This window comes from Bufo gargarizans, chromosome 3 (assembly GCF_014858855.1).
Source record: "Bufo gargarizans isolate SCDJY-AF-19 chromosome 3, ASM1485885v1, whole genome shotgun sequence".
NCBI classification, from domain to species: domain Eukaryota; kingdom Metazoa; phylum Chordata; class Amphibia; order Anura; family Bufonidae; genus Bufo; species Bufo gargarizans.
In genome coordinates, this window is record NC_058082.1 from 239,784,225 (window position 1) to 239,805,392 (window position 21,168).

A 21,168-nucleotide genomic window follows, 5' to 3' on the forward strand; every position below is an offset into this window, starting at 1 on the left:
GTCACATGGCCACTCTGTGGTCTCCTGATGCTGCTGCCATTTCCACACTATGTCACCTTGCCACTCTGTGGTATCCTCCTGCTGATGCTGCCATATCCACATTTTGTCACCTGGCCACACTGTGGTCTCCTGATCCTGCTGCTGCTGCCGTCTCCACACTATGCATCTTGCCAATATCTGGTCTCCTGATACTGCTACTGCCGTCTCGACAATAAGACACAATGCCACTCTGTGGTCTTCTGATGCTGCTGATGCTGCTATTTCCACACTATGTCACCTTGCCACTCTGTGGTATCCTCTTTCTGCTACTGCTGCCATATCCATATTATGTAATCTTGCCACTTTCTGGTCTTTTAATGCTGCTGTTGCCTGGCATCTTCAAACTATGTCACCTTGCCACTCTGTGGTCTCATGATGCTGCTGCTACTGCCATCTCCACACTATGTCACCTTGCCACTCTATGGTATCCGCCTGCTGTTGCTGCCATATCTACATTATGTCACCTCGCCACTCTGTGGTTTCCTTCTGATGCTGCTGCTGCCATCTCCACACTGTCACCTTGCCACTCTGTGGTGTCCTGCTGCTGCTGCTGCCATCTCCACACTATTTCACCTTGCCACTCTTTGGTATCCTCCTGCTGCCATCTTCACACTATCTCACCTTGCCACTCTGTAATATCCTCCTGATGTTGCTGCCATACCTACATTATGTCACCTTGCCACTCTGTGGTATTCTCCTGCTGCTGCTGCTATCTCCACACTGTCACCTTGCCACTCTGTGGTATCCATCTGCTGCTGCTGCCATCTCCAAACTATGTCACCTTGCCACTCTGTGGTATCCTCCTGCTGCCTTCTCCACACTATGTCACCTTGAATCTATGTGGTCTTCTCCTGCTGCTGCTGACATATCCACATTATGTCACATTGCCATGCTGTGGTCTCCTGATACTGCTGCAGCTGCCATCTCCACGCTATGTCACCTTGCCACTCTTTGTTATCCTCCTGCAGTTGCCATATCCACATTATGTCACCTTTCCACTCTGTGGTCTCCTGATACTGCTCATACTGCCATATCCACACTATGTTACCTTGCCACTCTGTTGTCTCTTCCTGATGCTGCTACCATATCCACATTATTTACCTTACCACTCTGGGATCTAATGATGCTGCTGCCATCTCCACATTATGTCACCTTGCCACTCTGTGGGATCCTACTGCTGCTGCCATATCCATACTATGTCACCTTGCCACTCTCTAGTATCCTCCAGCTGCTGCTGCCACTATCTCCACATTATGCATCTTGCCACTCTCTGGTCTAATGATGCTGCTGCATTCGCCACACTATGTCACCTTGCCACTCTGTGGTCTCTTGATGCTGAGGCTGCTGCCATCTCCACACTATGTCACCTTGCTACTCTGTGGTATCCTCCTGCTGCTGCCGCCATCTCCACATTATGCATCTTGCCACTCTCTGGTCTCCTGATGCTGCTGCATTCTCCACACTATGTCACTTTGCCACTCTGTGGTATCCTGATGCTGCTGCCATCTACACACTATGTCACCATTCCATTTTGTGGTATGATCCTGCTGCTGCCATATCTACATTATGTCACCTTGCCACTCTGTGGTATTCTGATGCTGCTGCTGCAATCTCTACATTATGTCACCTTGCCACTCTGTGGTCTCCTGATGCTACTGCCATCTACACACTATGTCACCATTCCATTTTGTGGAATCATCCTGCTGCTGCCATATCTACATTATGTCACCTTGCCACTCTGTGGTATTCTGACTCTGCTGCTGCAATCTCTACACTATGCCACCTTGACACTCTGAGGTATCCACCTGCTGGTGACATCTTCACACTGTCTCCTGGCCACTGTGTGATATTCTACTGTTGCTGCTGCTGCCATAGCCACATTATGTAACCTTGCCACTCTATGGTATCCTCCTGCTGCTGCCATCTCCACACTGTCACCTTGCCACTCTGTGGTGTCCTTCTGCTGCTGCTGCCATCCCCACACTATTTCACCTTGCCACTCTGTGGTATCCTCCTGCTGCCCTCTTCACACTATGTCACCTTGAATCTCTGTGGTCTTCTCCTACTGCTGCTGACATATCCACATTATGCCAACTTTCCACTCTGTGGTCTCCTGATGCTTCTCCTACTGCCATATCCACACTATGGTAACTTGCAACTCTGTTGTCTCCTCCTGCTGCTGCTGCTACCATATCCACATTATGTCACCTTGCCACTCTGTGGTCTCCTGATGCTACTGCCATCTACACACTATGTCAACATTCCATTTTGTGGTATCATCCTGCTGCTGCCATATCTACATTATGTCACCTTGCCACTCTGTGGTATTCTGACGCTGCTGCTGCAATCTCTACACTATGCCACCTTGACACTCTGGGGTATCCACCTGCTGGTGACATCTTCACACTGTCTCCTGTCCACTGTGTGATATTCTACTGTTGCTACTGCTGCCATAGCCACATTATATAACCTTGCCACTCTGTGGTATCCACCTGTTGGTGACATCTCCACACTGTCACCTTGCCACTCTGTAAAATCCTACTGCTGCAGCTGCTGCTAGCAGATCAACGTTATGTAACCTTGCCACTCTGTGGTATCCTACTGCTTCTGCTGTGCTGTCATATCAACATTATGTCACCTTGCCACTCTGTGGTATCCTTCTGCTGCTGCTGCCATATCCACATTTTGTCACCTGGCCACACTGTGGTCTCCTGATGCTGCTGCCACCGTCTCCACACTATGCATCTTGCCAATATCTGGTCTCCAGATTCTGCTGCTGTTGCTACTGCCGTCTCCACAATAAGTCACCCTGCCACTATAAGTCACTCTGTGGTCCCCTGATGCTGCTGCCATTTCCAAACTATGTCACCTTGCCACTCTGTGGTATCTTCCTGCTGCTCCTGCCATATCCACATGATGTCACCTTGCCACTCTGTGGTATTCTCCTTCCGCTGCTGCTTTCATATGCATATTATGTCATCTTGCCACTCTCTGGTCTTCTGATGCTGCTGTTGCCTGTCATCTTCAAACTATGTCACCTTGTAACTCTGTGGTCTCCATATGCTGCTGCTACTGCGATCTCCACACTATGTCACCTTGCCTCTCTGTGGTATCCTCCTGCTGTTGCTGACATATCTACATTATGTCCCCTTGCCACTCTATGGTATCCTCCTGCTGCTGCCATCTCCACACTGTCACCTTGCCACTCTGTGGTATCCTTCTGCTGCTGCTGCCATCCCCACACTATTTCACCTTGCCACTCTGTGGTATCCTCCTGCTGCCCTCTTCACACTATGTCACCTTGAATCTCTGTGGTCTTCTCCTACTGCTGCTGACATATCCACATTATATCACATTGCCACTCTGTGGTCTCCTGATTCTGCTGCAGCTGCCATCTCCACAATATGTCACCTTGCCACTCTGTGGTATCCTATTGCTATTGCCATAGTCACATTATGTCAACTTTCCACTCTGTGGTCTCCTGATGCTGCTCCTACTGCCATATCCACACTATGGTAACTTGCAACTCTGTTGTCTCCTCCTGCTGCTGCTGCTACCATATCCACATTATGTCACCTTGCCATTCTGTGGTCTCCTGATGCTGCTGCTACTGCCATCTCCACACTATGTCAACTTGCCACTCTGTTGTATCCTCCTGCTTTTGCTGCCATATCCACATTTTTCACCTTGCCACTCTGGGATCTCCTGATGCTGCTGCCATCTCAACATTAAGTCACCTTGCCACTCTGTGGTATCCTGCTGCTGCTGTTATATCTACATTATGTCACCTTGCCACTCTGTGGTATCCTTCTGCTGCTGCCATATCCACATTATGTCATCTTGTCAGTCTGAGGTCTCCTGATGCTATTGATGTTGCTGCTATATCCGCACGATGTCTCCTTGCCACTCTGTGATATCCTCTTACTGCTGCTGCCATATTCACATTATGTCACCTTGCCACTGTGTCGTCTGCTGATGCTGCTGCCATGTCTACACTATATCACCTTGCCACTCTCTGGTATCCTGATGTAGCTGCATTCTCCACACAATGCCACCTTGCCACTCTCTGGTATCCTGATGCTGCTGCCCTCTCCACACTATGTTACAATTCCACTTTGTGGTATCATCCTGCTGCTGCCATATCCACATTATGTGTTTGATAAAGGCTGTGGATCAGCCGAAACATCACAACCTGTTGCACGCTTGTTCACTTGGCGGTTCCCATTAAAGGGACTTTTTATACCGGTCATGCTTCCTCCATCTTCTTTTCTTGGACTTATCATGTAGGAGCCCTGACGAATCTTGGACTCCAGGTAGGCTGTTGCATTCCGGATAACCTCAAGATCTGGTGAGTGCGATTCCATTATTATTTTTTGTTATATCCACATTATGTCACCTTGCCACTCTGTGGTATTCTGCTGCTGCTGCTTCTGCTGCAATCTCAACACTATGCCACCTTGACACTCTGTGGTTTCCACCTGCTGGTAATAGCTCCGCACTGTCACCTTGCCACTCTGTGATATCCTACTACTGCTGCCATATCCACATTATGCAACCTTGCCACTCTGTGGTATGCTCCTGCTTCTACTGCCGCTGTCATATCCACATTATGTTACCTTGCCACTTTGTGGTATCCTGATGCTTCTGCCATTTCAACACTATGTCACCTTGCCACTCTGTGGTATCCTCCTGCTGCTGCTACCATATCCACATTTTGTCACCTGGCCACACTGTGGTCTCCTTGTGCTGCTGCCGCCATCCCCACTCTATGAATCTTGACAATATCTGGTCTTCTGATGCTGCTGCTACTGCCATCTCCACAATATGTCACCTTGCCACTCTGTGGTGTCCTTCTGCTGCTGCTGCCATCTCAACACTATGCCACATTGCTACTCTGTGGTATCCTCCTGCTGCCCTCTCCACACTATGTCACCTTGAATCTCTGTGGTTTTCTCCTGCTGCTGACATCTCCACACTATGTCACATTGCTACTCTGTAATATCCTCCTGCTGTTGCTGCCCTATCTACATTATGTCACCTTGCCACTCTGTGGTTTCCTCCTGCTGCCATCTACACACTGTCACCTACCCACTATGTGGTATCCTTCTGCTGCTGTTGCTGCCATCTCCACACTGTCACCTTGCCACTCTGTGGTATCCTCCTGCTCTCATCTCCACAATATTTCACCTTACCATTCTGTGGTCTCCTGATGCTGCTTCTGCTACCATTTCCACACTATGTCACTTTGCTACTCTGTGGTCTACTAATGCTGCTGATGACTACACACGATGTCACCTTGCCACTCTGTGGTCTCCTGATGCTGCTGCCATCTCCACATTATGTGACCTTGCCACTCTATGGTATCCTCATGCTGCCTCTGCCATCTCCACACTATTTCACTTTGCCACTGTGCGGTATCCTCCTGCTGCTGCTGCCATCTCCACACTATGTCACCTTGCCACTCTGTGTTCTCCTGATGCTGCTGCCATCTCCACATTATGTGACCTTGCCACTCTATGGTATCCTCCTGCTACTGCCATATCTAAATGATGTTTGCTTGAGACTCTTTGGTATCCTTCTGCTTTTTCTGTCACTTCCTTATTATATCACCTAGCCACTCTGTGGTATCCTGATGCTGCTGTCATTTACACACTATTTGACTTTGCCACTCTCTGGTTTACTCCTGCTGTTGTTGCCATCTCCACACTATGCCTCTTGCCACTTTCTGGTCTCCTGATGCTGCTGAATTCTCCACACTATGTCACCTTGCCTTTCTGTGGTCTGATGATGCTAATGATACCATATCATCATTATATCACTTTGCCACCCTTTGGTCTCCTAATGCTGCTTCCATCTCCACACTATGTCACCTTGCCATTCTATGGTATCCTCCTAAGGCTTCTGCTGCTATTTCCACACTATGTCATCTTGGCACTCTATGGTATCCTCCTGCTGCTGTCACCTGGCCACACCGTGGTCTCCTGATGCTGCTGCCGCCGTCTCCACACTATGCATGTTGCCAATATCTGGTCTCCTGATGCTGCTGCTGCTACTGCCGTCTCCTCAATATGTCACCTTGCTACTCTGTGGTATCCTCCTGCTGTTGTCATATCCACATGATGGCACCTTGCCACTCTGTGGTATCCTCCTTCTGCTACTGCTGCCATATCCATATTATCCACTTCCGGCCCAGCGGAGAGGAACAGAGCGATCTGAGAAGAAGACGCAGTAGACGCCGGAGAACACGTGCGCACCACCGCTACATACCGCAGAGGACCGGACAACACAGTAAGGAGATCTCCCTACAGCTGCGCCTTGGAATTCACTCATATGGGGTAAGACTGTTCCGGCTCTCTACTAAAAGTAAATACATTCCCAGGACTTAAGCCGACCTACTACCCCAGGATTGCAATACAGGATATATGACTCCTACATGCAGAGTGATCATCTGCAGGAGTAGGTTTTTAGTCATATAAGGACTTATATCTATTTTATTTATTCCAGGCATTTTAAATATTTTATTTGATACACTCTGTCATAATAGGAAGGACCATAGTGTTCCTGACACAAGTTGAGAAATCTGTATCGTTGTGAAATAAGATTTTACTCCTCTATGTCCTATCCTTGAAAAATATTTATTTATTGATATATTGATATTTTTACAGAAAGGTATAACTTTAGAAGCAATAAAGAAAAGAGATATACCTTATTATAATTGTTTTCTCTCTCTATGCCACCTTGACTCTCTGTGGTATCCACTTGCTGCTGCCATCTCCACACTGTCAACTTGCCACTCTATGATATTTTACTGCTCCTACTGTTTCTGCCATATCCACATTATGTTACCTTGCCACTCTGTGGTCTCCTGATGCTGCTGCCATTTCAACACTATGTCAATTTGCCAATCTGTGGTATTCTCCTGCTTTTTTTGCCACATCCTCATTATCTCACCTTGCCACTCTGTGGTATCCTGATGCTGCTGTAATTTACACACTATTTTACCTTGCCACTCTCTGGCATACTCCTGTTTCTGCCATATCAACATTAGGTCACCTTGCCACTCTATGGTCTCCTGATGCTGCTGCTGCCATCTCCACACTATATCACCATGCCACTCTGTGGTATCCTGCTGTTGCCGCCATCTCTACACTATGCATCTTGCCACTTTCTGGTCCCCTGATGCTGCTGAATTCTCCACACTATGTCACCTTGCCTTTCTGTGGTCTGATGATGCAGCTGCTGCCATATCCACATTATATCACCTTACCACTCTGTGGTCTCCTGATGCTGCTCCTGCTGCTCCCATCTCCACACTATGTCACCCTGCCACTCTGCGGTATCCCACTGCTGCTGCTGCTGCAATATCAACACTATGTCACCTTGCCACTCTGTGGTCTCCTGATGCTGCTGCCATCTCCACATTATGTTACCTTGAGACTCTGTGGTATCCTACTGCTTTTTTTGCCACATCCTCATTATCTCACCTTGCCACTCTGTGGTATCCTGATGCTGCTGTCATTTACACACTATTTTACCTTGCCACTTTCTGGCATACTCCTGCTGCTGCTGCCATATCCACATTAGGTCACCTTGCCACTCTATGGTCTCCTGATGCTGCTGCTGCCATCTCCACACTATATCACTGTGCCACTCTGTGGTATCCTGCTGTTGCCACAATCTCTACACTATGCATCTTGCCACTTTCTGGTCTCCTGATGCTGCTGAATTCTCCACACTATGTCACCTTGCCTTTCTGTGGTCTGATGATGCAGCTGCTGCCATATCCACATTATATCACCTTACCACTCTGTGGTCTCCTGCTGCTGCTCCTGCTGCTCCCATCTCCACACTATGTCACCTTGCCACTCTGCGGTATTCTCCTGAGGCTGTTGCTGCCATTTCCATACTATTTCACCTTGCCACTCTGTGGTATCCTCCTTCTGCTGCTGCCATATTCACATTTTGCCACCTGGCCACATTATGGTCTCCTGATGCGTCTGCCGCCGTCTCCACATCTTGCCAATATCTTGTCTCCTGATGCTGCTGCTGCTACTGCCATCTCCAAAATATGTCACCTTGCCACACTGTAGTCTCCTGATGCTGCTGATGCTGCTGTTATTGCCACACAATGTCACCTTGCTCTCTGTGGTATCCTCCTGCTGCTGCCATATCCACATGATGTCAACTTGTTACTCTGTGGTATCCTCCTTCTGCTACTGCTGCCATATCCATATTATTATCTTGCAACTCTCTGGTCTTCTGATGGTACTGCTGGCATCTTCTAACTATGTCATCTTGACACTTTGTGGTTCCTCCTGCTGCTACCATATCCACATTATGTCACCTTGCCATTTTGAGGTCTCCTGATGCTGCTGCTACTGCCATCTCCACACCATGTCGCCTTGCCACTCTGTGGTATTCTCCTGCTGTTGTTTGCCACATCTACATTATGTCACCTCGCACTCTGTGGTATCCTACTGCTGTTGCTGCTGCTGCCATCTCCACACTGTCACCTTTCCCTCTGTGGTATCCTTCTGCTGCTGCCATCTCCACACTATTTCACCTTGCCACTCTGTGGTTTTCTCCTGCTGAAACCTCCACACTATATCACCTTTCCACTCTGTAATATCCTCCTGCTGTTGCTGACATACCTACATTATGTCACCTTGCCACTCTGTGGTATCCTTCTGCTGCTTCTGTCATCTCCATACTATGTCACTTTGCCATTCTATGGCATACTCATGCTGCTGCCATCTCCACACTATGTCAGCTTGCGACTCTGTGGTATCCTCCTGCTGCTTCTGCCATTTCCACACTATGTCACCTTGCCACTCTGCTGTATCCTCCTGCTGCTGCTGTTGCTGTCATCTCCACACTATTGCACCTTGCCACTCTGTGGTCTCCTGATGCTGCTGATGCTGCTACCATCTCCATATTATGTCACCTTGCCAATCTATGATATCCTCCTGCTACTGTCATATCCAAATTATGTTACCTTGAGACTCTGTGGTATCCTCCTGCTTTTTCTGCTCCATCCTCATCATCTCATCTTGCCACTCTGTGGTATCCTGATGCTGCTGTCATTTACACACTATTTCACCTTGCCACTCTCTGGTATACTCCTGCTGCTACTGCCATATCCACATTAGGTCACCTTGCCACTCTACGGTCCCCTGATGCTGCCATCTCCACACTATGTCACTGTGCCACTTGGTGGTATCCTGCTGCTGCTGCCATCTCTACACTATGCATCTTGCCACTTTCTGGTCTCCTGATGCTGCTGAATTCTCCACACTATGTCACCTTGCTTTTCTGTGGTCTGATGATGCTGCTGCTGCCATATCCACAGTATATCCCCTTGCCACTCTGTAGTCTCCTGATCCTGATCCTGCTGCTGCCATTTCCCCACTATGTCACCTTGCCACTTGGTGGTTTCCTCCTGCTGCTGCCATCTCCACACTATTTCACCTTGCCACTCCACGGTATCTTCCTACTTGCTACTGCCATATCCAAATGCTGTTACCTTGAGACTCTGTGGTATCCTCCTGCTGTTTCTGCCACATCCTCATTATCTCACCCTGCCACTCTCTAGTATCCTGATGCTGCTGCCATTTACACACTATTTCACCTTGCTACTCTCTGGTATACTCCTGCTGCTGCCATATCCACATTAGGTCACCTTGCCACTCTATGGTCTCCTGATGCTGCTGCTGCCATCTCCACACTATGTAACATTGCCACTTTGTGGTATCCTGCTGCTGCTGCCACAATCTCTACACTATGCATCTTGCCCCTTTCTGGTCTATTGATGCTGCTCCTACTGCTCCCATCTCAACACTATGTTAAAAATTCTGTCTTTTCCACCTGCTGCTGCCATCTACACACTATGTCAACTTGCCACTCTGTGGTATCCTCCTGCTGCTGCTGCCATATTCACATTATGTCACCTTGCCACTTTGTGGTTTTCTGATGCAACTGCTGCTACCATCTCAACACTATGTCACCTTGCCACTCTGTGGTCTCCTAATTCTGCTGCCATCTCCACACTATGTCACCTTGCCACTCTGTGCTATTCTGGAAAATAAATAATGGTGCTTGTGCTGCCCAGTAATAGAGGTCAGTTAGGTAGAGGTATATCAGATTATCAAGCTCTTCACAATGCAGCTACACAATAGAATTCAGAGGTAAGTGCTCCAGAGGACATCCAAACCACTGTAATGCAAATTGGCGCAGAATAGTAAAGCTCCACAAGAATCAATTTCCCAAGGATTTTTTTTTTATACTCACAAATTAAAAAGGTTTAAAACCAAATCGTTCTTTTCTCATGCATCAGCCTGACCTAGGTTTCGCCGGTCAGCTTTGCCAGGGGCGATAATACCACCCCTTTCAGGTATTTAAGAGCAATGCTTAAAGCACACACCTTTCTTTGAGGATACAACGTAATCTTTATAAAAACAATATAACTCTTTTACAGCAATATCATACAATTCATGTCCAAATATTCAGCACATATAATATCAATCCCAAATTAGTATAATCTATGATCTTAGATGCGACAATAAGTCTCACCACTTTTTTTCGCCTTTAATAGAAGACCACAGAGAATCAATCTCTCAACCTCTCCTTCACAAGTTACCACCCTTTTCCATTCATAAAAAAATCACATGACCGAACCTCCTATCACATGATCATGTTCTTCCAATGACATTTTACAACTACTATTGCTCTTATCACATGATCCATAGGTTAACATTCATTCATAAGAAGGTCACCTGTCCAAACAATCCGATCACGTGTCCATTTACATCCAATTTAATCTAACACTTGTTCAACTAGCCGAATACTGCATTGAATCTTCCCCTGTGTTGGATTTATATTACATCAAATGTCGATCAATTCCCTACTTACCAGAGCTTCTATATACAAGAGACGGTCCACATAAACAAGAGTGCTACAAAAGAGCCAATGGATTTCAGATTTACATTTATAACCCAATTTAACACACTAGTGGGTCAGTTAAAAACTTCTGTGTACAAGAACTGGTTCACTTTGAAAAATGATCCTAACTTAGGGCAGGTTCTTCCTGATTGTCCTTCTGTAATCTACCGCAGAGCGTCAAATATACGAGACACATTGGTCCACAGCTTTATTCCTACAAAACCAGTGAAAATAGAAAAAAAAAGCCGTTCACATGTTGCAGTTTCTGCAGTGCTTGTAGAAACCGCACCAGGGAGGACAAAAGAATGAAAAATGTACAGCTCGCTACATCAGAAGCGGGTAGGATACATAAGGTGAAAGGAGAGAAGTAATGCAAACAAATGGGGGTAGTCTATATATTGGAGTGCCCGTTTGGGCTCCAATATGTGAGCAGGACCCTACCTAAACTTAAAACACGAATACAAGAACATATTGGCAATATTAAAAAAGGTTTGAAAAATCAAAGTGTACCACTCCACTACAAATTAAATTATAATAAAAGCCAAACAGGTTTAACATTTATGGGATTAGAAAAAGTTAAACCCAATTGGCGGGGGGGGTCCAATATTTGATATAAATTGGAAAGAAGTGCAGTGGATATACAAAATGGATACCTTGAAACCAAGCGGGCTGAATATCGAATTCGATATCAAGCACTGCCTGGTTGGTTAGCTAAAGTTATGTGGACTGTCTCGTGTATATTGACGCTCTGGTAAGTAAGGAATTGATCGACATTTGATGTAATATAAATCCAACAGAGGGGGAGATTCAATGCGGTATTCGGCTAGTTGAGCAGGTGTAAGATTTAATTGGATGTAAATGGACACGTGATCGGATTGTTTGGACAGGTGACCTTCTTATGAATGAAAAAGGGTGTTAACTTATGGATCATGTGATAGGAGCTATAGTAGTTGTAAAATATCATTGGAAGAACTTGATCATGTGATCGGAGGATCGGTCATGTGATTTTTTTATGAATGGAAAAGGGTGGTAACTTGTGAAGGAGAGGTTGAGAGATTGATTCTCTGTGGTCTATTATGAAAGGGGGGAAAAGGGGTGTGACTTATTGTCGCATCTAAGATTATAGGTTATACAAATTTGGGATTGATATTATATGTGCTGAATATATGGACTTATAAATTGTATGATATTGCTGTAAAAGAGTTTTATTGTTTTTATAAAGATTACGTTGTAATAACCTCAAAAAAGGGGGCGTGCTTTATGCATTGCCCTTAAATACCACACCTGAAAGGGGTGGTATTATTGCCCCTGACGAAGCTGACCTTAGGTCGGGCGGAAGCATAAGGTAAGAACGATTTGGTTTTATGTTTTAATTCACTATCTTGTGAGTATAAATAAAAATCCTTGGGAAATTGATTCTTGGGGAGCTTCACTATTTTGTACCAATTTGCATTACAATGGTTTGGATGTCCTCTGGTGCACCTACCCCTGAATTCTATTGTGTAGCTGCATTGTGTAGAGCTTGATAATCCGAGATACCTCTACCTGATGGACCTCTATTACTGGGCAGCCCGACCACCATTATTTATTTTCCTGAACTGTATGTGAACTTGGCCCACGTCACGTGGTGAATCTGCAGCGCCGATAAGTACCCTACAATGTGTGAGAGACTGTATTTTTTATTGTACTCTGTGGAATCCTGATGCTGCTGATGCCATTACTACACTATGTCACCTTGCCACTCTGTGGCATCCTCCTCCTGCTGCTGCTGCTGCACCCATCTCCACACTATATCACCTTGCGACTCTGTAGTATCCTCCTGCTGCTGCTGCCATCTCCACACTATGTCACCTTGCCACTCTGTGGTCTCCTGATGCTGCTGCTGCCTTCTCTACACTATGCTACCTTGCCACTCTGTGGTATCCTGATGCTGCTGCCATCTCCATTCTATGTCACCTTGCCACTCTGTGGCATCCTCCTGCTGCTGCTGCTGCCGTCTCCACGCTATTTCACCTTACCACTCTGTGGTATTCTCCTCCTGCTTCTGCCATGTACACACTATGTCACCTTACCACTCTGTGTTATCCTGATGCTGCTGCTGCCATCTCCACACTATGTCAATTTGCCATTCTGTGGAATCCTCCTGCTGCTGCTGCCATATTCACATTATGTTACCACGACACTCTGTGTTCTTCTAATGCATCCGCTGCTACCATCTCCCTACTATGTCAACTTGCCACTCTGTGGTCTCCTGGTGCTGCTGCTGCTACTGCCTTCTCTACTCTATGTCACCTTGCCACTCTGTGTTATCCTGATGCTGCTGCTGCAATCTCCAAACTATGTCACCTTTCCACTCTGTAATATCCCACTGCTGCTCCTGCCATCTCCAAGCTACGTCACCTTGCCACTTTGTGATATCCTCCTGCTGCTGCTGCCATCTCCACACTATGTCACCTTGCCACTGTGTGGTATTCTTCTGGTGCTACTGCTACCATCTCCACACTATGTCACCTTGCCACTCTGTGTTATCCTGATGCTGCTGCTGTCATCTCCACACTATGCCATCTTGCCACTCTGTGTTTTATCCTCCTGCTGCTGCCATATTCACATTATGTCACCTTGCCACTCTGTGGTCTTCTGATGCTGCTACTGCTGCTACCATCTTCACACTATGTCACCTTGCCACTCTTTGGTCTCCAGCTGCTGCTGCTGCTACTGCCTTCTCCACACTATGTCACCTTGCCACTCTGTGGCATCCTCCTGCTGCTCCCTTCTCCAGACTATGTCACCTTGTCACTCTGTGGCATCCTTCTGCTGCTGCTGCTCCCATCTCCACACTATGACACCTTGCCACTCTGTGGTATCCTACTGCTGATCCTGCCATCTCCATGCTTTGTCACCTTTCCACTTTGTGACATCCTTCTGCTGCTGCTGCCATCTCAACACTATTTCACCTTACCACTCTGTGGTATCCTTCTCCTGCTGCTGCCATCTACACACTAGGTCACCTTGCCACTCTGTGGAGTCCTCTTGCTGCTGCTGCCATATTCACATTATGTCACCATGCCACACTGTGTTCTTCTGATGCAACCGCTGCTACCATCTCCACACTATGTCGCCTTGCCACTCTATCCCACTGCTATTGCCATAGTCACATTATGTCAACTTTTCACTCTGTGGTCTCCTAATGCTGCTCCTACTGCCATATCCACACTATGATAACTTGCAACTCTGTTGTCTCCTCCTGCTGCTGCTGCTACCATATCCACATTATATCAACTTGCCACTCTGTGGTCTCCTGGTGCTGCTGCTGCTACTGCCTTCTCTACTCTATGTCACCTTGCCATTCTGTGGTATCCTGATGCTGCTGCTGCCATCTTCACACTATGTCACCTTGCCACTCTGTGATATCACACTGCTGCTCCTGCCATCTCCATGCTACGTCACCTTGCCACTTTGTGATATCCTCCTGCTGCTGCCATCTCCACACTATGTCACCTTGCCACTCTGTTTTATCCTGCTGCTGTCATCTGTACGCTATGTCACCTTGCCACTCTGTGGTATCCTCCTGCCGCTGCCATCTCCACATTATGTCACCTTGCCACTCTGCGGTCTCCTGCTGCTGCCATCTCCACACTATGTCTCCTTGCCACTCTTTGGTATACTCCTGCTGCTGCCATTTCCACGCTATGTCACCTTGCCACTCTGTGATATCCTGAAGCTGCTACTGCCATCTCCAGATTATGTCACCTTGCCAATCTGTGGTATCCTACTGCTGCTGCTGCCATATTCAAATTATAATGCTACTATGGCAGCAACAGCAGTAGGATACTGCAGAGTGGCAAGGTGACATTTTGTGGAGATGGCAGTAGCATAGTAACATATTATATCATTTATAAATATATATTATATACTATGTTATTATGCTGCTTCCATCTCCAAACTATGTCACCTTGCCACTGTGTGGTATTCTTCTGCTGCTACTGCTACCATCTCCACACTATGTCACCTTGCCACTCTCTGTTTTCCTGAAGCTGATGCTGCCATCTCCACACTATGCCACCTTGCCACTCTGTGTTTTATCCTCCTGCTGCTTCCATTTATACATTATGTCACCTTGCCACTCTGTGGTCTTCTGATGCTGCCGTTTCTATTATCTCCACACTATGTCACCTCGCCACTCTTTGGTCTCCTGCTGCTGATGCTACTTCCTTCTCCACACTATGTCACCTTGCCACTCTGTGGCATCCTCCTGCTACTGCTACTCCCATCTACAGACTATGTCACTTTGTGACTATGTGGTATCCTACTGCTGCTCCTGCCATCTTCATGCTAAGTCACCTTGCCACTTTGTTATATCCTCCTGATGCTGCTGCCATATCCAAACTATGTCACCTTGCCACTGTGTGGTCTCCTGATGCTGCTACTGCCATCTCCACACTATGTCACATTGCCACTCTGTGTTATCCTGATGCTGCTGATGCTATCTACACACTATTTTACCTTGCCTCTCTGTGGTATCCTGATGCTGCTGCTACTGACATTTCCACACTATGTCACCTTGACACTCTGTGGTATCCTCCTGATGCTGCTGCTGTTGCCGCCACCTCTACACTCTGTCATTGTGCCACTCTGTCATCTCCTCATTCTGCTTCCACCTCTTCAATATGGCATTGGTCCACTCTGGACTTCTTATGCTCTTACCACCCTCCCCACTTCATGGCTGGGACACTATTTTGCCTTTCGGCCTGGCTGACATCATCATTTATTTGACCTTTCTTTTGATCTGTCAGAAGGAAGGAAAAATAAGAGGCACAAAAGATTCTGTCTGTGCAACAGCTATTAGGCCTGTATGGTCCCATCAGAATTGGCTTATGATTTAGTAGCCAAAAGCAGGAGTGGGTACAAAACACAGAAGACATGCAAATATTCCATTCTCGTGTCATCTCTGTTTTAGATCCACTCCTGTTTTTGGCATTAGCAATACTGATGGATTATTGAGGAAATGCTGACCAACTGAAGGTGAATGCTCCACAGACAGGATCTGTTTTTTGTGGGTTATTGTTCTGACGGATCAGAGGAAAGGCAAGTTAATCAGTGACGTCAACAGAAACTCACTGCTGACACCCTCTCCTCTCTGTAAGTGGGGCTTTACTTGTATAAGCATTTTATAGAACACGTTCTGTAGACATATATGTGGAATCATCTGATGAAGGTGTAAAAGGACTGTGCTTCTTCTTGACGCTAACATCGACGTATAAGGCTGATACTTCAGTTATTTGGATAGTTTTGGCCCCTTCACTGCCCAAATAAGTGAAGTATGCAGTGATTCTAAGAGAGATCCCTGTCATCTGCATGTCATTTTGACTCACATTATTATTTCACTACCAAAGCAGACTCCCTATGCATGTTACTGCAAGGCACAGTGTACTACACCACTATATACATTCTCTGCAGCCCAGAAATAGCATATTTTATTATGTAATTCGCCGCAAATTAATTTGGATCAAAGCAAATTTTTCCCCAAAAATTGGGCGAACCGGCAAATCATTTTTTTTTTTTTATTCGCTTATCTCTAATGAAGACTATTAAGGTATTGCAGGAGGAGATGGCTATTGTCCCTAAGCATCTGGCCACACACCTGCTTGTTTGTGTCAAGGGACTGTTAACATGCATTTTCAATGCCAGCGAAGAGTCACTCTTAAGGCAGGAGCAGGGGCACATCTACTGATAGAATTGAGGTCCTCTTGTTTGGGAAGAGATCCCTTCAGGATGCGCAGGATGTCTGCTGTTCCAGCAGCATTCCATTTTGTGATGGACACAAAACCGATGAAGCTGCGGTTTTGTGTGAAATAGCCTGAAATAGCCTAAGTCCTACAACACAATACAGCTACACCAAATACATGAAAACTGTGCACTATTTCATAAATTTGGTGCAATCACACGATGCAAAACCATACATAAAATGGATGTGAAAATTATCTCAAATGATAGATGTCGCCCTATGTCTTGATTTTAAAAATTGATGTAAAAAATCTATGTGAGTTAAAGTTTTTTTAATAAAAGTATTCAAGCAATATACAGTTGCAAGAAAAAGTATGTGAACCCTTTGGAATTATATGGATTTCTGCACAAATTGGTCATAAAATGTGATCTGATCTTCATCTAAGTCGCAACAATAGACAATCACAGTCTGCTTAACCACTACAGGACTGCCGCACGCAGGATTGTGTCTTTGCGGCGGCCCTGTTCCTCCTGGACGTGCCGGGGCATCATCTCGCGAGACGCGCGATTTCCTGTGAACGTGCACACACAGGCGCGCGTGTTCACAGGAACTGTAGTTGATCTACAGCCTGCCAGCGTCTAAAAGGTATATTAGACGCTGTTTTGAAAACAGCGTCTAATATACCTGCTACCTGGTCATCTGGTGTTCCCTTTTGCTTGGATCGACCACCAGAGGACACAGGCAGCTCTGTAAAGTAGCACCAAACACCACTACACTACACCCCCCCTGTCACTTATTAACCCCTTATTAACCCCCTGATCACCCCATATAGACTCCCTGATCACCCCCCTGTCATTGATCACCCCCCTGTAAGGTTCCATTCAGACGTCCGTATGTGTTTTGCGGATCCGATCCATGGATCCGCGGATCCTCAAAACACATACGGACGTCTGAATGGATCCTTACAGGGGGGTGATCACCCCATATAGACTCCCTGATCACCCCCCTGTCATTGATCACCCCCCTGTAAGGCTCCATTCAGAGGTCCGTATGTGTTTTGCGAATCCACGGATCCATGGATCGGATCCGCAAAACACATACGGACGTCTGAATGGAGCCTTACAGGGGGGTGATCACCCCATATAGACTCCCTGATCACCCCCCTGTCATTGATCACCCCCGTGTAAGGCTCCATTCAGACGTTCGTATGTGTATTACGGGTCCACGGATCCATGAATCGGATCCGCAAAATACATACGGACGTCTGAATGGAGTCTTACAGGAGGGTGATCACCCCATATAGACTCCCTGATCACCCCCCTGTCATTGATCACCCTCCTGTAGGGCTCCATTCAGAGGTCCGTATGTGTTTTGCGGATCCACGGATCCATGGATCGGATCCACAAAACACATACGGTCCTCTGAATAGATACTTACAGGGGGGTGATCAATGATAGGGGGGTGATCAGGGAGTCTATATGGGGTGATCACCCCAATGTCATTGATCACCCCTCTGGAAGACTCCATTCAGACATCCATATGTGTTTTGCGGATCCGTGGATCCGCAAAACACGGACACCGTGGATCCGCAAAACACATACGAATGTCTGAATGGAGCCTTACATGGGGGTGATCAATGACAGGGTGGTGATCACCCCATATAGACTCCCTGATCACCCCCCTGTCATTGATCACCCCCCTGTAAGGCTTCATTCAGACGTCAGTATGTGCTTTGCAGGTCCATGGATCCGCAAAACACGGACACCGCAGATCCGCAAAACACGGACATGGGCAATATGCTTTAAGCATTTTGCGATCCGCACATTGCCAGAACTATATAGAAAATGCCTTTTCTTGTCTGCAATTGCGGACAAGAATAGGACATGTTCTATAGGCTCTACAAAAAATGCAGTGTTCGCCCGATCAGGCCTGATCTTGCGCGCACACTTGCGTTCAGTCCGCCCCACCGCAGTGACAGAAATATTTTTTTTATGATCACTGAAAAAACACTGTAAAATCGCTGCGGCGCTATAAAAAGATCACTTTTGAGGGGCATGGCGAGTTCATGGAAGATTTTTTCTTTTTTTTGGCACAAGTTAGCGGAAATTGATATTTATTGTTTTTTGTTTTTTCTTACAAAGTCTCATTTTCCACTAACTTGTGACAAAAAATAAAATCTCACATGAACTCACCATACCCTTTACGGAATGCAAATGCGTAATTTTTTTTGACATTTATATTCCAGACCTCTCGCGCTTTAGGGCCCCTAAAATGCCAGGGCAGTATAAATATCCCATTTCGGGAAGAAGACACCCCAACGTATTCGCTGAGGGGCCTATTGAGTCCATGAAAGATTGAACTTTTTGTCACAAGTTAGCGGAAAGGGAGACTTTGTGAGAAAAAAATAAAATAAATATGAACTCGCCATGCCCCTCACAGAACCCCACAAATGACCCCATTTCGGAAAGTAGACACCCTAAGGTATTCACTGATGGGCATAGTGAGTTCAGAGAACCTTTTTTTTGTCACAAGTTAGTGGAAAATGATGATTTTTTTTTCTTTCTTACAAAGTCTCATATTCCACTAACTTATGACAAAAAATGAAAACTTCCATGAACCCACTATGCCCATTACGAAATACCTTGGGGTGTCTTCTTTCCAAAATGGGGTCACTTGTGGGGTATTTATACTGCCCTGGCATTTTAGGGGACCTAAAGCGTGAGAAGAAGTCTGGAATCCAAATGTCTAAAAATGCCCTCCTAAAAGGAATTTGGGCCCCTTTGCGCACCTAGGCTGCAAAAAAGTGTCACACATGTGGTATCGCCGTACTCAGCAGAAGTTTGGCAATGTGTTTTGGAGTGTTTTTTTACATATACCCATGCTGGGGGAGAGAAATATCTCTCTATAATGACAACTTTGTATAAAAAAATTGGAAAAATTGTATTTTAGAGAGAGATTTCTCTTACCCAGCATGGGTATATGTAAAAAGACACCCCAAAACACATTGCCCTACTTCTTCTGAGTATGGCGATATCACATGTGTGACACTTTTTTGCAGCCTAGGTGGGCAAAGGGGCCCAAATTCTAAAGAGCACCTTTAGGATTTCACAGGGCATTTTTAACACATTTGGATTTCCAACTACTTCTCACGCATTAGGGCCCCTAAAATGCCAGGGCAGTATAACTACCCCAGATGTGACCCCATTTTGGGAAGAAGACACCCCAAGGTATTTTGTGATGGGCATAGTGAGTTCATGGAAGTTTTCATTTTTTGGCACAAGTTAGTGGAATATGAGACTTTGTAAGAAAGAAAAAAAAAATCATAATTTTCCACTAACTTGTGACAAAAAATAAAAAGTTCTATGAACTCACTATGCCCATCAGTGAATACCTTAGCGTGTCTACCTTCCGAAATGGCGTCATTTGTGGGGGGTTTTCTACTGTCTGGGCATTGTAGATCCTCAGGAAACATGACAGGTGCTCAGAAAGTTAGAGCTTCTTCATAATGCGGAAATTCACATTTTTGTACCATAGTTTGTAAACGCTATAACTTTTACCCAAACCAATAAATATACACTTATTGCATTTTTCTTTATCAAAGACATGTAGAACAATAAATTTAGAGAAAAATTTATATAGAAATGTAGTTTTTAACATTTTACAACTGAAAGTGAAAAATGTCATTTTTTTGCAAACATTTCGGTAAATTTTGATTAATAACAAAAAAAGTTAAAATTTCAGCAGCAATAAAATGCCACGAAATGAAAGCTCTATTGGTGAGAAGAAAAGGAGGTAAAATTCATTTAGGTGGTAAGTTGTATGACCGAGCAATAAACTGTGAAAGTAGTGTAGTGCAGAATTGTAAAACGTGGTCTGGTCATTAAGGGTGTTTAAGCTAGGGGAGCTGAGGTGGCTAAACTAATAACACACAAAGAATTAAATGTTACCATGTTTTTATTGAACACACTATGTAAAGATTCACAGTGCAGGTGGAAAAAGTATGTGAACTCTTGGATTCAATAACTGGTTGAACCTCCTTTGGCAGCAATAACTTCAACCAAATGTTTCCTGTAGTTGCAGATCAGAAGTGCACAATGGTCAGGAGTAATTCTTGACCATTTCTCTTTACAGAACTGTTTCAGTTTAGCAATATTCTTGGGACGTCTGATGTGAATCGCTTTCTTGAGGTCATGCCACAGCATCTCAATCGGGTTGAGGTCAGGACTCTGACTGGGCCACTCCAGAAGGTGTATTTTCTTCTGTTTAAGCCATTCTGTTGTTGATTTACTTCTATGCTTTGGGTTGTTGTCCTGTTGCAACACCCATCTTCTGTTGAGCTTCAGCTGGTGTACAGATGGCCTTAAGTTCTCCTGCAAAATGTCTTAATAAACTTGGAAATTAATTTTTCCTTTGATGATAGCAATCCATCCAGGCCCTGACACAGCAAAGCAGCCCCAAAACATGAT

At 45.7% G+C, this 21,168-nt stretch overlaps 1 protein-coding gene across 6 annotated transcripts in view; it reads right to left on the bottom strand.

Moving 5' to 3' along the window:
• DMD (dystrophin) overlaps positions 1 to 21,168 on the bottom strand; it is a 3,186,583-nt gene that overhangs the window by 1,579,315 nt on the left and 1,586,100 nt on the right. The window lies entirely within an intron of this gene.